At 38.3% G+C, this 17,786-nt stretch overlaps 1 protein-coding gene across 7 annotated transcripts in view; it reads right to left on the reverse strand.

The window, feature by feature from the left end:
- Positions 1-17,786, reverse strand: part of NFIB (nuclear factor I B) — a 169,840-nt gene that overhangs the window by 72,122 nt on the left and 79,932 nt on the right. The window lies entirely within an intron of this gene.

A 17,786-nucleotide genomic window follows, 5' to 3' on the forward strand; every position in this document is an offset into this window, starting at 1 on the left:
AAAACTAACAAAACTCAAATACTGTAGACTTCAAACTGTGCTCTTTTGCACCTACATGCACCATACATGCACCTATTGAATCAAAATCAGAATGTAATTTCATGTTAATACGCTAAATAATAAATTATATCCTTATTCATAAAAACAGTTTCTTTTAAAAATATCTACTTTTCACTGTATTCCCACATCAATAGTACAACAAAAACCTGCTCCACTGCAAGAAATAAAGATATAAAAAGCAAAAAATGCAGAGAAGAAGCAAATAAATGAGGCATCACCATTTTTTCCACATACAGGCTGGTTTTGGAGTTGTTTTAGAGTCTGAATAAAAAATATCAATTTTTTTAAATGTAGTGATTCTATTAATAGCGTAAGATTACCAAAAGATTGCATCATAGCACCATAGAAACTGTTACCACCAAATCAGTTCCAGTTGGATGCAGACTTGTTGAATGCATTGCTGCTTACAGTGCCCAAATTAAAGAATAAACTTTACAAAAAAGAAGAAAAGTGCATATCAACAAATATTTTTCCTTCAATTACCATTACTTCTTCCTATAGCTGATGTACTCCACATCTTAGAATGAGAGATTCCCTCTACCTGCTACAAGAAGATAATTTAATTCTGTTGCTACCCATTATGCATCTTCATCGACATGGCTTGACTCACATGTCCCTCAAACTCTTTAAGTTAGCACAAGCTTGATTCTACAGAAGATTTTAACTGAGATGGAAGTCCTTTCCACAGCTCAGGTTCTACTAAGTTGATCTAAATGGCAGTTATCCCAAAATTTATACACCTGTGTAGCTACCTGAGTACTGGAATTCCAAGGCACATGTGAAACACAGTTCCAATGGTGTTAAAAAAAAAACAACTAACTTTTCCAAAACTGAATTAAATCACTCTTGTGCACAATAAAATGCACATTGAATAGGGAATTTCCCATGAAATTCCATTTATCTTCTTCAGCCTTGGGCAGGAAACATGAAGGGCAAGACTATGAGTTGGACTCTGCCCTTACAATGGCTTGGCACCTGGGTACTCTTAGGTGTCCCATTGTGCAGCACAGTATGCAGCCATTCAGTCTGTTTCTTGGCATGATGTGATACTTCCCTTAAAATAATTAAATCAAGTTAATTTAAAAATTTAATCAGCTACAAGAAATGCTAAGAGTCTAATGCTTCTCCACATATGGACCAATTTGTGGAGAATCATCCTTTTTCCCGTGTGAATTAGAACGTTCTTCTAATAGACATTCTTTGACTCTGCAAACCATACATATCACTATTTAAATTCAAATTATAAGAGAGTATTAATGTTACACAGCAATGTCCGAGTGTAAAAATACAGCAGATATGTGGCTAAATGAACTGTCATTTTGGTAGTAGATAAAACCAATAAAGCTTGAACAACATAGCTTCAGGATCACAGAGATTTGAAACTGAATTAATGACACCTACCAGAAAATAACTTTTGAAGTTTTCTCCTGTCAAAATTCATTTTAAAAAATTACAAAGTGAAATAATTTTTCAGATCTTGCACAGAAATTTGCCTTTACTTCTAGTTTCTGTATTCAGGATTTAAAGAATACTGGCAGTTTGAACAACTTTTATTATAGCAAGAAATATAGCAAAGAATTTTCTAATTGTAGGGATAAGCAGTTGGCTATTTATTATAATTTTCCAATCAGCCTTAGCTTTGGGTTTTGTTAACTACTCAGTAATCATGGCTTTTACGTATTGATTCTCAATCTGTGTCTTTTGAGATCTCAGTGAGATTTGGAGAATACTGAGGAAGAATATGAGAAGAAACTTATCTAAGCCTTCACTAAACGCAGCTGAAAAATCAAAGACTTTTATTCTGTATGAGAGCATCAAGATATGTAACTCTGCACTTAAAACACAGAGAAGCATCTGATCCTCAAGATGAAAGACACAGACTTGAGATGGCCTGTGATGATCCAATTCTCTTACCAATGTCAGTAATTACAAAGCACTCTTCTGTTTTGATTGGATGCAAATAGCTTTGCAAAGTACAAAAGAATCATGGTCATTATGGGATTAAATTATATAACTTCATATAAACAGAACACTGAATGAACAGCTACATTGGAGCAATGCTCTTCTAAAAGAGGGAGTAAGAAGCATTTTTGGGAAGCCACAGAAGCTACAGAAGTAAAAGACTTGTTAAGACACTTTAAATCTTTCTTTGTCCTCATCTGTACAAGACCACTAATTAATAACATGAGCCCTTCCTTCCAGGAAGGGGAGATGGAGAAAGACATAAAACAAATTCACTGTCTGTCTAGTTTGGATTGGCATTCAATTGTCCCAGCAAATAACTCTTACGCATGAAAAAAAATTTAAAAATTAAAAAAAACTAACCAACAATCAAACGCAAAAGAAATCAAACCATGAAAAGAAAACCCAAGCAACTTCATAAGCTAGAAGCTGATGAAAAGATACTCAACAAGAAGAAAATCAAATCCCATCATGTTTATGCAATGAAACTGAAATTTTTGTAATTTTCATTTAGGTAGCTCCCAACTGTAAGTTCTCTTAGTTTTGTTGCTGTTGTTGTTGTTGTGGTTGATAGGGAGCAAAATGTATCCTACACATACCATTTCCCCAAAATGGCTTTCATGCGCACCTCACAGCTACAGTAGCACATCTTCCACTCTGTTCTTCTTGGTGCTGACTGATAAAACTTATCTTTGATAACTTATTGCCCCATGGATGAACAACTCATATGAAACAGATTCAAGCCAGACTTTACTTTTAACAGGTCATGTAATCCCGATGCCCTTTATGTATAACTTATCATGATTTAGCACAGCTATCTCCAAGATATTCAAACCCTATATCAAACTACTCTTGCTTCTGGGACACTGTATGAAAGGATGAGACAAGAAGCTGACATATATTTAATACTTAATTTTTTTCCTATCTTTTCATTTCCAGGTGTTGATCACAATGAGCTTCTGTGAGTGCAGGTAACTCCCAGTGCAGCCAGAGTTAAGACTAACTGACTGCTGAGGCCTGCTTCAAGTGAAAAAATAAGCTTCCATTTTCCCTGTGGTACACTAGGAAAAGTCTTGGCTTCATAAGACAGAGGAAAATTTTAAAAAACTGTGTCCATAAAGTCCATTTAGCAAAGGATGAGGTGCTCTCTCCCTTTGAGCCACATTGTCCTTGACAAGCAGGAAGGACGCCCATGCCAGCAAAGACAAGCAAGTCACATTCTTGCTCACCAGCTTCCTGAAGGGTTTTTAGTACTGCTCACCTCAGTAAACCAACCTTTCACTTTTTAGCTGATATGATACTCTCTTTAAAAAGTAAGCTGCTATACCTTCATTATGCCCCATCCTGTACAAGAAATTTTGGTTTTAAGGCTCTCTGTTAGAGCATAATACCAAAGGCACTGAAAACAAGTAGCAGCAGAATGTGTTAAAATCTGAAGATATTTTCTAAAGCCATGTCTTGGGGAAATAAGTAGATTGTCCACAGGCATCACACTTATGAAATTAACTTGCTCAGTGGTTTCAGTAAACACATTTCTATTTGCCACAGGCTATGAGGACAGCCTTTAATCAGCCTCAGCTGATCTCAGCTGCTAGACACTAATTTAATCATTCACCACCATGTAAATACATCCTTGCTCTTTGATAGTCTCTGATTTTGGTGTGAGGGATAAGGAACCACAGAGATGTGGCCATCACCAAACCATGCACGACGTTGTCCAAACTTTCACATTCATATACAGCACTTGACAGCTGACAGAGTCACTATCATGAACAAGAATCACAACAACCTTCCAGAATGTTAGGATTACTTCGCCATCTGACATCACTTGACACAAATGTTGTACCCCTGAAAATCACAAGATCACAGGTTACCATAGTGTGGTAGAGACCTCGAATGTCTTCCATCTCAGGCCCTGCTGGATCTCTCAAAGACTCTCAGAACATCCACAGCAAAGAAAAGTAAGACATCTTCCTCTTCTCCAAAGCAAATAACATGAGCCGCAAAAATCCATAAAACAAAGAGATAACTAATTTATCCCTGTACTTTAAATCATTACCTTGACTTATAATTACTCTAATTTTACTACATAACTACCTTTTACTGCCTACACTATTTTACCTTGACAAAGCAACTGATTGGTTTGATAAACTTCCCAAACAATTGTAACAATTTCATTTTGAAAAGCAGTGTCTTAGTGTAGTCTTTCTCTATCGGACAATAGAGACCATCTGTACTATTTTAATAGCATTATTCACACCAATTCTTGTCATAGAACAGGTAAAAGTGGTTTGATGCATTATCCACTGAAAAGTGGATAGCATCCACTGAAAGGCTGCTACCAACATGGAAATGCTACTGTCACCCTTGTTTTCGTAAGTGTCTTAACTTGAGGGGGGATTTATTTTTCACATCTTCAGAGATCATTACACTTAATTCAAATACTTCTGCAGAAAATTTTGGCTCTTTGAGGTCTTCTGAAAAAATGTTCACCACCACCAATTTGTTTGGTAGAACACAAGTCCTGTTAGGAGTTATGAGGGAACTGACATTGTTTAGCCTGGAGAAAAGGAGGCTGAACATTATTGCCCTCTGCAGGAGGTTGACGGGAGGTTGTAACCGGGTGGGGACAGTCTCTTCTTCCATGTACCAAGCGATAAAAGAAGTGGAACACAGCCTAAAATTGCACCTAGGGAGGTTTAGTTTTGACACTAGGAAAAAATTCTTCACCAAAAGGTGGCCAGCCATTGGAATCAGCAACCCAGGGAAGTCAGAAAGTCACCTTCCATGAAGGTATTTCACAGACCTAGAGATGTGACAATTAGGAGCATAGTTTAAGGGTGGACTTGGCAAAGTTAGGTTTACAGTTGGACTTCAAGATTTTAAAGGTCTTTTTCAACCTAAAGGATTCCATGATTATATGTCCCTGAAAAGATATGGTATGCAGCACAGTTCACAGAAGGAGGAAGCAGCACCTTCAAAAAACAAGTAGGGCTTCACTGTGAGAAAGGCATGTTTGCCCTTACATCTTTCCCAACAGTGTTTACTTGTAAGCAATATGTGTTCATGACACCCAGACTGGAAACATCCACAACACTGAATCAGTGACTTCTTTTAAAAACATTGTTCTACTACCCTTATTCTGCAAGGACTTCCTCTGTGTTTACAAGACAGCTCGGCTATTGCGCTGGGTAACTACACAAAGAGCTAGTCCAATACATTTTTATTGTGTTTCATATTCATACAACTGGTGGTAGATGAGCAGCATAGAAAACTGACCCAGGAGGCATGGTTGGGACCTCTCAGGAGACCAGTGAAACAGCAGGAGCTACCCTGAAGGCTGGATGTGGTAATCCTTGCAGCCAGGCGTCATCAGCACCCATGCGTCGCACCAGGAGCTGTAAGAGTGACTTAGGTTCTTTACATCAGAAGAGTGCTGCTGTCTAACCTTCACCTACCCAAAAAAGGCAGCAAAGAACAGAGCTGACTACTCACCCCAGAAGCTGAGCTGTCTCTTGGTGTTGGTACCTAGGCTTTAGTCCAAGCAAGCAAGTCACTCCACAAAGCCTTCAGGGCTCAGCCCATGGATGCACTTCTGCTGGGAGCTGGTCAGGATAGCCAGCAGAAGCTGGGCTCAGTTTCCAATTCAGTTTAAATTTGTTTGCTTTGGACACAGCAAGAGCTATTAAGCCATCAGCTGACCCATTTCACCACATGCCCCTGTGCCCTCCCAGCCCAGAGAAGCTCGCCTGTGGCTGTGTGAAACCCCACGTCTCAGCCACTGCAGGAGCATCCCCACGCCCGGGCTTGTCTGGGCAATGGCAGTGCCATGTGGGCTGGCACTGAGATGGTGTGTGATGGGCTGGGGCATCAGAGCCCAGCGGCTCACGGCTGGGCTGCTTCACCTGCTCTTTTATCAGCAGATCTGCCTCGGCCAAGTCACCCAACTGGCCATTGTCAAGAGAGTTAACTTTCCTTCAGAGTATTTTAATTGGGTAAATAAAAAATGGTAATTAAATCAACATTACGTAATGTGTTTCTGATTTGTAATCTCATTTAAATTAATTAACTGACTCAATCCTTGTTTAGTTTTTAAATTGCCCTAGTTAAGAAGTGGAGCTCTGGGAGTAAATTCAGATTTTATGTAGTTGAAAGAAATTCAAGGACCTAGAAGCACTTACAAGAGCAAAAATAGCAGTACACACAGTAGGATTTTCAGCTTTATATCCCATGCATAGATTTATCTTTTTAATTTAAATTCCTTTATTTGTTTATGTGACATAAGTCACAACAATTATTTATTCAAAATATTTCTTATACAATTTATGAAGACCATATGTTGCTCATATTGAAAACTGAACAAATTTCCCCAGCTGTGTTACAAGTTGTGCATGGAATATACACATATGTACACACACACACACACATTTTTAAGTTAAGAAAAGGGTTACATTTTTTCATGGCCTGAAACAAATATTTCCCATACCTCATAATATTAGTTGAGCTCTTTCTTGACATTTACATTAAGAAGAGATTTACATAGGTATCAAGCCATATGTGGATGAATGTGAAAGAATAATATTTCTTTCCAAAAGTTGTTGGATTCAGTCGGAAAAGATGAGATATGAATGCTTAATCTTCTCCATCTGGAGGATACTGTGGATACTACTATAGTCAGAAATATTCAGAAGTCGGTTTTGGAAACCAAGAAGAACTTTTACATTAAGGTATGTCTCATTAAGAGCTTTTTTTACTGATTCTTCAGAAAATCAAAAGCAAAATGTAGAACACAGTGAAGACTTATTGTAATGTTTATAAAAGGAAGAAATTATATGATAGACTATATCAATTTAACCGTTCATATTTGCAAGCAAATAATAGGAATTTCCTTGCATATACCTTCATCTACATAATAAATCATCCACTTTATTCTGTTCTGTAAGACAGAGTTGACCCTGATGTATATGCAATGCAAATTGCTGAGATCTTTACAGAATCACAGAACCAATTAGGTTGGAATAGACCTCTGAGCATATTGAGTCCAACCTATGACTGAATTCCACCTTGTTAGCTAGAGACAGCACATGTCAGACATGGCAGTAAGAGACACATCCAGTCTTTTCTTAAACACCTCCAGGGATGGTGACTCCATCACTTCCCTGGGCAGCCCATTACAGTTTCTAGACACCCCTTCTGTGAAGAAATTCTTCCTGACATCCAACTTGAACCTGCTACATAGATTCTAGTTTCAGGGAAGCTAATGTAAATTCTACCGCTGAGTCCCATGCAACCAGGATTTTATTTACTGTTGAACTGTAGAGCAGTAAAGCAAAAAGAGTTCAGGGAGATAAAATTCACATTTTCACAACATTCTTAGGCCAGGGATAAGGATGACAGGAGTAAGAAAAAGTCCGTTTTGTTAACATGAATCACAGACAAAGGTTGTTAAAATCAATGAATAATTGCTCCATCAAGTTTTGGATGAGGCACTTTATGGTAAATTACAGCTTAAAAGAACAAAAAAAAAACAACATAGTTCAGCAAATACTGTAGGACAGATCTGCATTTTTTTTCTTCCAAGTGCATTGCACTCTCCACTAAATCATATAATAATAAAAGACAGATTCCTCAGCAGTTCAGACATTTACAATCGTATGCTACTTAACTTACTTCTAAGAGACATGGGGCATAAGGAATGCTATAGTTCTGTGGATCTTCAAGTAACACTTTTTTTTATCAGAGATCTTTGTGAAAAAAAGTCTCAAATAGAAGTATATACACATGTTCTTTATAAAGTGGGTTTAATTTCATCTGCTGTAATCTAAAAGTTCAAAATATGCATCACTGTGCCTAACCATATTCACACACACACACACACACACACACACACACACACAATTAAAACAAACTAACCATGACAAAAGAAGGATTAAATCTATTAGTGGGCACTAAGTACGTAATATACAAGAACTGGCTGAGAAAATTCACCCCAACTTTTCGTACCAGTGGTTCAAAGCTTGATTTTAGTTTCATGTGTGCTCACAGGCACCATGTTTACCCAGAGGTTTGTAACAAATGATGAGAAAGTACTGAAGCAAAAGTGATAAAAAAATTATGACTTACAAATTAGTTTTCTCTGTACTTTGACCTTTTACAGTAGATAAAAATCAGAAGTAGCTAGTCAAATTATGTGCCACAGCAGAATTTAAAATGTAAAACTGACTAAAGCATACAAATGTACGACCAACTCAGTTTTGAGTTTGTGCAGCAATGTTCTGCAAATAAATGCAAGGAATTATTTTTAAAGCATATAACTTACAAAGAAAAAAGTTATCTTGGTTTAAAGCATGTAAACCATGACTTTCAAGCAGGTTCCTCATCTCCCTACTAGCAAAAGTACAACCATTGCTGTCGTACTGGACAAAAGCTATTAAAAATTATTAGAAGTATTTTAAAAGTATTAATGTATTACATATTTGATCATATTCATTAGTGCCTGCCCAACATAGCTCTGCAGTTTTGTGGCTAATATCACATGCAGTATCTGTTTGAAATTCTATAGTTTTCACTGGATATTACACATCACATCTTTAAAGTTCCCTAATTTCTAATTTCCCTAACTTTCTAATCATCTATGTAGGTGAAGTTCCCTGACAGGGACTATTGTACCTGATAGGTACAATACTAGCTGCAGTTTTGCAAGATATTAAAATATGCTTGCCCATTCAATATACAGCAGAGACTGCTTTTGCTCTTTCAATTTTGTTTTATTTACAAAAGTTGGCACATGTTCTTGCAGTACCTAAGGGTATTATATACTTGAAAAAAGGATACTACCTTTTATCTAAAAAAAACCAGATGGCTCAAATTCCAAGGCTTTCATTTTTATTGCTTACTAGTTGTTGGGGGCCTTTTGCATGAGTAAAAATTGAGTGCTAATTAAGGGGGGGTCAGAGGGGAGAATGAAGGAGAACAAAAACCCTGACTCAAAATTCTTGCTGCACCTGGTAATTTGCCAGTGCCTTGAATACTATTTAACCATCCACTGTTTCTAAGGCTTATTTTCTTACCATTACTCTATCACAGCAGGACCTTGAGAAAGTTATCAAGACTGGTTTGGTCTGCAGCTATAAAAAAGAAAGTCTTTGGAGTTAAAAAACCTTGTACATGTTTACTGAAAATATATCAGAAACTCAAGTTTCAGTCTGTGTATAAAGCAAAAGAAGTTGTACCACCCAACAGCTCCAAGAGAAGAAGCCAGAATGCGTAACCTTAGATATTCAACATCTCCTATAACTGCAGATTTAAGTTCTTATTAAAGGCCCTCTAACACAAAAAAACCCACCCTTTCTGCTTGTTAAAAATATAAAATAAAATTCAATCCAAACAGAACTTTCCATTTTAATAACCCTTTTTATTAATGTATCTGTGCATATATGTGTGTGTGTGGAGAAATTATAAATTCATATAGATACCAGCTTATTTTACTTATAGTCAATGTTTTGGGCTTTGAGAAGGGGGAAGTCTAATGGGTTAAATATGTTGACTCTCTTGTGCATTACTGGAAGAACAGAAATAAACGTGAACAGCAGCACTTTCACAACAGCATTCCTCACAGAAGTATTTGAGATTTTTCAAAAAAAGTGAGAGCAAAAAATAGCAACTTCATACTTGCACTGCCCTTCTTCTGTGAACAATACTAATCATTTTCCCTATTGTGCACCCACATAGCAGGTTCAAGATCCAGTTTAATACCTTGCATGTATTCAAGACCCTTGGCAGCCTTGTTTTCCTGAACAACTGGAAAAAAGCACATGACCTGAAGGAGTTAAATGAGACACAATGTACTGCACAATAGTTCAGTTGTACGCACTGAAATTATGGCAGACCTTTTTACAACTGATTTCAAGCATGTGACAATACTCTAATGGAAACCTGCAAACTCATTTTGCTTTACCTTCCTCCATTCTGCCTGTCTCTCCCTGCTCCACAAAAATATACAACACACCTTGTGTGATTCTGAAATGATTACAGCTCCCTTTTCAGCCCAGCCTTCTTTTGGTGTGGTTTTTACTAACACTCCAGAGCAGTCTGTGCTCCAGAGCAATCTGTCTGTGCTGCTTGAGCAACTTAAAGTGAATTCAGAAAAGTGCACAATGCCAAGTCTAAACTTCATTCACATCTGCCTAATTTTGAGCAGTTCAAGTTTCCAGGTTTCTAGATGCTAGAATTTGTATTGATATGCAATGAGACCAATTAGCTAGTTTGATATTAAATTTTACACTTATGAACAGCTTTATTAAGCAAATCTCCAAAGCCCCTTCAAGTAGTTTTCTAGGAGGTGTTGTATCTCTAAATAAGAATTGTATCCCTTTAATGCCAACTTAAAAGTGAAGCATGAACAACAATGGAGCCTTTTCAGGACAGCAGTATGATATCAGTGATGGCAAGAACATGAGAAAATACTATTCTCACGTGAAATTCACCTTGGCCTAGGGCAGTGTTCCTCCACCCAGTGGGTGTGACTGACAGGCAAGGATTGAAGAGGGCCCACTAGTAAATCACACATCCCGCTTGTATAAACAAACCAAGAAAAACAAAACAAACCAAAAGGGGGAAAAAAAAGGGCACTGATCCCAGGACACAGCACAGTTAAGTCTGCTGGTCAGAATTCTTCCCAGATTACTTTCCCCCTGCCCCTACCTCCACAAAAGTGTGAAGCTGCCCCACAGCAATAAACACTTCTCATATGATATTCTTCTGTTCAATGGCCCACATTCATTTCCACATGTGGAAGGACAGCTATGGTGTGTGACCTGCCTGCAGTAGAGCAAACCAACATCAGGATTGGTAACAGAAGCACTCCAGCAGTAGCAAAGCAATGTCCAGAAACTAAGCATAGACCAGCACGTTGTTTGGCCAATTTTTCTAAAGTGATTCTGGCATTACCCTTCCTACATACACAATTGCTAAAATTAAAGCTGTGTAACTACATTAAAGCACATTCCATATCAAGTCAGTTTGTCTGCTCTAAGTCTAAAGCCCTGTGTCCCCCCAGGAAACACCAGGAATATTGTACGGACCCTTTCTTCTATTTTAATCAAATGAGCAATGAAATCACTTCCATACGCATAGCTAATGATAACAGCATGATGTAAGTGTTCAGAAGATGGAAACAGTACATGAAGACAGATAGCCATGACAATAAGAATAAAACTAAGGTTTTATACCAAGTTTAGTCTAGAGATTACCACAGTTTGTTAGACAGTATGTGACTGTATACAGGAGACAGCCCAGAAAACATCACTGGGAAGATTGTTTTGTTAAGCTTGCAAACCTACAGTGTTTTCATATACCACTTGACTCAGCCACAGCAAGTGCAGGTATCTTTGCACGGTTCTCACCTACACCATTTCAAACAACACGCCACAGCCTAACGTTAAGTTCATGTAGAATACAGGCAATCACAAGAGGATCTCTCTGCAAAGGCATATGTCAACACCAAAGGGATAGCTGCCTTTCCAAATGTATTAGCATAAGTCTACTTTAATAAGCAGCAGATGGAAAAAAATGTAATCAGTGTGTTGCAGTGTTACAAAAAAAAAATACTAGACTAAACACAGATAAAAACATTCACACGTCAAAAAATGACAGTTATTAAGTTATAAGGCATGAAAAAAGAAGTGCACTGATTTTAGGGCAGAACAAGGTAAATTCTCTGGACTGTATTTTTTCATGAGATTATTAGGGAAGAGTGATAGAAAACTGACATATTTTTGTACATGTGCAATTGTCCACAACCAATATTTGACCCTAGAAAAGGCACAGTTACCCCATTAACGACTTTGGCAGCTCCATTTACCCAGGATCAAGATCTATAATTAACTTTAGGCATATTGCATTGTTAAAGATTTACTGTATTGTTAAGTTGTTAAAGATTCACTCTAAGATAACTTGCAACTACCTGTATTCTTTTCCCTATCTCCTATTTACATTGTCTCTCTACCTTCCTTGTGGCACTGCTATATGCCTTGGAATATTCTTCAACCCTGCAATTTTTGCAGTGCACAGGAAAACATTTTTATTTAAACAATGTAAAACCACTAAGAGTTGCACAGGTTTCTTGCTCATCTGAATAAGAGGCAATTCAATGCTGCTTATTATGGAATTATTATTATCATGCCTATTGCTGAAGGCGTCCTTGTGGGGTTTTTTTTTATTTTGCTTCTCGCCATTACTTTAAAGAAACACCTTCTCTTTAAGGATTTGAGGGTAGGGGAGAAGCTGAGACAGTGATGAGTAAAGTTTCCTTTGAAGACTGACTGAAATAGTAAGCTGTGCTTTTCAACATGGGCTTTGATGAATCATCTGAACAAAAGGCTTACCCTACAAGTATGGAACTTTAAAACTCATGGTCAACAGTCGTTCTGCATTTAAGGCTACTATTGTCAGTCTAAGTGTTTACGTTAAATCTTGGAGGTTAAAATAATAAGTGAATATCATTATCATGATAAGAAACATTACAGGAATAGAAGTGGTAGGTATGTTTTTCTGCTTCTATCTCACAAGGTGAGGAGAGGCTGAACCACAATCAGAAAAATTAATTTTATTCTAGAGAAAATATATAAAACCATACAGTTCAGTTTTCAGATTTATGTTGATTAAGTTTCTTAAAGCTGCATACTTAGAGAGCTGCATAATTAGAGTTTTCAAATTATAAATATTACAGAAAGACAAATTTTCTTAGTGGTTACAACAGGGTCACAGATATTAATGCAGCTGTAGATCCAACTGCTGAGATCTGTAGTACTAACTTCCAAAGGAACTTGACTCCTCAGTATAGTAAAACAGCAAGAGTAAGAAGAATCAAGTTGGTTGAGGAAGAGGAGAAACATAAATTCACAAAATCAAGAGGTTATTATATGTCTTAAGCACTTAGAATTCCATAAGAGGAATTTTAAGAAACGTTCAGTGCTCCCTGCCACCATGAGCAGTTTTTAGAACTATGGTACAGGTACACTCTCCTGCAAAAACTTCTCTGTTTGCCTGTCTCAGCTATGTGGTGTGTACTTTCTATTTAGCCAAATACAGAAGAATAAAAGGGAAATACAAATGTTGGCATAGGTGATTTCAAGCCTTAGTTGTTTGACCTTTCTGTATAAGCTTTTGGCATCTGTGACTTGGCAGGCAGAACGTAGGCCAAGCCAGAACAAAGAGGAAGACAGGAAGCAGAAAGCTGGCCATGTCTCCTTGGCAGTCACCATTGCAACAGGGTGAAAAACCATGTTGTTGCCAAACCAGAAACAGTGGGGGAAGCCCAGATAGTTGGCAAGTCACATACGGCTGTATTGTACATCCTAAACACTAAATGCTTGATAAACTGAAGTGCTATACCAGAGCCTAATCTATTTAAACTCTTCTGTGCTACAGGGTAATACTTCATTTGCCCTTGCTTATGTGCTTCCTAAGGAACTGACACAGCATCGTTACTATCATCTATAGGCTGGCAGGGTAAAATCCTGCTGCCACTGTATGAGTTTCAGCATCCTTCTAAAGAATCCACTAAGACACTGCTAGAGCATGGAATCCCCTCCACACACATCCCTGTCTTGCCCCCAACCCCTGCTCCTGAGGATCCAAGCTTTAAAGTACCCTCAGGATGCATTGGCAGCAGATTGCTTGCTGTGGCAAACTGCATTTACCACTTTGAAAATAGTTTTTCAATTCTTGCCATATCATCAGAACAGTATTATTTCACGTCCAGCATTTGCCCAAACATTATGCCAACATTCAGCTTCAAACCCAGGATGAGAAAATAGCATTGGTTTTGCATACTCCCAAATACCTGAACAAAGGGAGGTTGTTTTGGACTCTTCTGTGGGTACCCTGGGCACAGAACTGGGGATGTCGCTTCCAGCCCAGTGCTCCGCAGATTGCTGGAGGCTGTTGCAGCCTGGGGCAGTGCAGCAGTGGTGCTCATTGCCTCAGAGGAAGAGGTGGGAACGTTGCCAACGTGCGCAGAGGGAGGAATATTATAGATGTTTCCTCCATTGGTTAATCAAGGTTTCTTGCACTTACAGCAGACCACGGATTTCAAAGGGCACATGGGAGAGTGTGGCAACTGTTGCTCAGCTCCCCAGGAAGGTCTGGCTCCCTGCTAGACATGGAGATTTTCTTCCACATAGGGGCCCTCAGCAGCCAGTGACCCTCAGTGTAGACTGGCCTCTGCTCTTCCAGACTGGTACAAAATCACAAAAATACCCCTTGCCAACCCCAGCTGTTTAGGAACTTATTCATAGAGAAATAAATACAAGGGCTATTTTGTCCCCAAATATCACCCATGGTTCAATAAAGCCTTGGGGACGGAGGCAACAGGAGGATGGCATTCTACACAGATTATTTACCAATAATCCATTAAAGTACTGGGGTCAAAGATGACTGATAATCTCTTTGTAGGTGTGGAATGCATTTCTCACTGCTTTTCAGATCTTTCATTCCTGTGGCCAGGCTTTTACTATCTTGATTACATGTTATTTTAACACCAATGAATTGCAAAGCATAATTTTTTTAAATGTTGATTCTGCCTTTGGGCCATGACTAGCATTCTCACAGGCTCCCATGGCCAAATAAAGGAGAAAATAAAGATCCCACTCGTCATAGTCCTTTGACACCAAACTGAATTTTTATTGTTAACGGAGAGGCCAAAATCTATTCAAAAGTTTCATACCACTCCCCAAAGCACTCTGTTCTGTAATGTAATTATACTCTAATCACAGCAACAATGCTGAACAACTGTGTTCCTAATAAAGGAGAGAGCACTTGAGATAAACAGATAATTCCAATTTATCAGCAAAATTGACTGATTGATTGATTGATTAATTGATAGAAAGACAACTATAAATTTAAAGCAACGATCACTTCCTACAGTAGGAGTGCAAGAAAATGACATGTCATCATGCAGGACAAGAAGTTATTCTGGATTCCTGCAGTAGTCAATTGTATGGGATCCATAAATAAACTATATTCCCTTCCTCACAGCTAATCTTTATAGTCCAACAGGTTGCAGAGATAGAATTAACACTACAACTAGGTCCTAGCTTATGTCATTAGTGTTTAGCATCTGCTTTTGCTGACCTTCTTCAACTAGTTTTTTAATATATCTATGCTGTTATGCTTTAGTACTGAGTAACTTAATCACATTTCTATGATATCTACTATAAACAAGTAAATTCACTTTTTAAAAAATGCATTTAAGATTAACTCACTTCAATGAAAGTTGGGAAAAGGCAAATCAATTGGAAGAAGCTCTTGTTTTTCTGATTGCCTTTCACTCATACTAAGTACCTAAATTTCTGGAATACATTAAAAATTTATGTAGTTAATTTCACTAAACATTTTTTGGGCCATAACACACCCATTTAAAAACTTTCTGGTAAAGTATGCCCTCAGTCTTTTCACTTTTGTATCTACTTGCATACCTTCCCTCATTTGAAGATTAAAGCAAAAATACTACAACAGTCCCCAACAAGTTTCTGCATGTCAACTGTAGAGGCACTTTGCTGTCCTTAGCCACTCGTCCCACTGCCTCACACTGCCACATCCTGGCCCCACACACAGGGAAACCAAAGCTGAATGCTCTGTGGGGCAGAGACCATTATCCCGACTGCAATGGGACTATCAAAAGCCTTCATTCTGCTGCTGCTATGGCATAATTATCAGAAATAAGTGGCTTGGCCTGGAAATATAAATGTCAAAATTAAAGCAGACAAGACAGCTTCTTTTGGCCGCCCATCCAAGTTTCATAACTAAAGTCTCAACATAGTTTCAAAAAAAAAAAATAGCCAACAATCAGTCCTACTCCTCAGTTTCTCCAAACTGAAGTGATCCTTTAAATCCTGAACTCTGGCACCCTAGAGAACATGGGAAGGTGATCCTGTGACTGTGCTTGCTCTGTGTTGCCTAGCTTCTGAATACAGAGCCCCCCAGACCAGGGACAGCCCCTCTGACATGGTCTGATCCCCCTCAAAATTGGGGAGGGACTGTGAGGAAGGACTCCACCTTTTGGCCTTTCAAAGTCATGCTTTTCATTCCCACAAAATGCAAAAGTTATTAGAGAGAGTTACTTTAATTTATTTGATAGTCAATGAAAATATTTTTTTCTAATATGCCTTTTTATATTATAAAACATTAAGCAATTCACAACGCAAATTAACTCATGCCATTATAAAATACTGCAACCTCCAGCATTCTGGAGTTTTCAGGAAAGGCTCTTTGGCTGCTTTTGCCATCTAAGGCTGAATAATGTTTGTGATAGGAAATTATTTTTCTTTTACTCTATGAGAACAATTACTGCAGCTATCACACAATTAATGCAATTATAGTTGTAAAGACTGCTGTTCAGAGCTATTCTCTGTAACACCATTTTGCAATACCAGGAACATTTGTCTTTTCTAATGATCACCACCAGCACAAATGTCCTTTTGTAGCTCTTTAAGTGATTTCATTTCTTCCTATTAATATCCTGTTACTTGCTTTGGGAAAAACAAAGGAGACAGGCCCCAATTAATATATACTTTTAAAGCAAAGGCTTTTAGTGAAGCCAGAGCTAAGGCATTTTAAAACAGGAATTGACACTTCCCTTTACAACAGCCTAACATTTTCAATGTGCCTTGCTAAATGGATAGAAAGCCCCCAAAATACTTCAAATCTGTGTTTCATAAACTGTACTCTAAGAGAAGCAGCAATAAAGTTTATTGCAGACCTAAAGTATCTGCATAAACCCGGTTAATTGAAAAGTGGGTGGAGAGGGCTGCCAAATTAAATGTTTACATTAGCACAGCTGTATTGTAAAAACATTCTGCCCCCTGTGCTTTGTAATTATAAGATATTTCTGGACTGTGTATCTCTGCAAAGTTTATCTCTACTGCCAAGAGTGTTTTGGCACAGAGTGTTTGCAATTTTTGGCAGCCAGAGAGCTCTCAGCACAGGCAGTATCTAAAATGGCTGCCAAACAGTTATCCCGAAATGTCGTCGATCTAGTGTTGTCCTGCATGAAGGGCAAAAGTCAAAACTGGTTCTAAAACCATCAGATTGTTTTAAGTGAGGCAAGGAGTTGGTTTTCCAGACAAGAGTGGGACCTGGCACCGCAGGTCAGTCACACCAGGCTCACCAGTGCACTGTGCACGGCAGAGGGCTAAAAGACATGCTGACTGCTCCACACATACCATCACTGGGGAGAAAGGGGGGAGGAGGGGTTTCCTGAAGGGAAGCTTACTTTATTGTTTTAAATTATGCACAAATCGTCATATGCTTCCCCTGTGCCAGGAGCAGACACGTTGGGACATTGCAAAGCACAGCTACTCTGTGCTCATGCACAAGGCGCCAGCAAAGCCCCAGACACTTTATGCCTCCTTCACACTGATTGCATTTGCCAGCTTTTAAAGAAAATTCCTGTCTTTTCCAAGCTACCAGCAAAATTTTAAAAACCCTTCCAAACATCTCAAGCCTTTGCTGCAACTGCCTCTATTTTATTCGGGGTGGACTGTCTCATCAAGATATGCCAGCCATGGGCAGAATTAGAAAACCTTAACTATTCTCTCCCAGGTCTATATAACAGAAAGGAAACTGTTCTTTCATTGTGTCTAATGTCAAGACAAATGTAAATTGAGAGATTCCTTAGGCCTTGTACTCTGCTCTAACCATAACTGTGCATAACCAAAGCAAAAGCATTTCACTGTTTTCCTATGTCTTGCTGGACAGTTTCA

Source organism: Zonotrichia leucophrys, chromosome Z (assembly GCF_028769735.1).
Source record: "Zonotrichia leucophrys gambelii isolate GWCS_2022_RI chromosome Z, RI_Zleu_2.0, whole genome shotgun sequence".
In the NCBI taxonomy this organism is placed as follows: Eukaryota; Metazoa; Chordata; class Aves; order Passeriformes; family Passerellidae; genus Zonotrichia; species Zonotrichia leucophrys.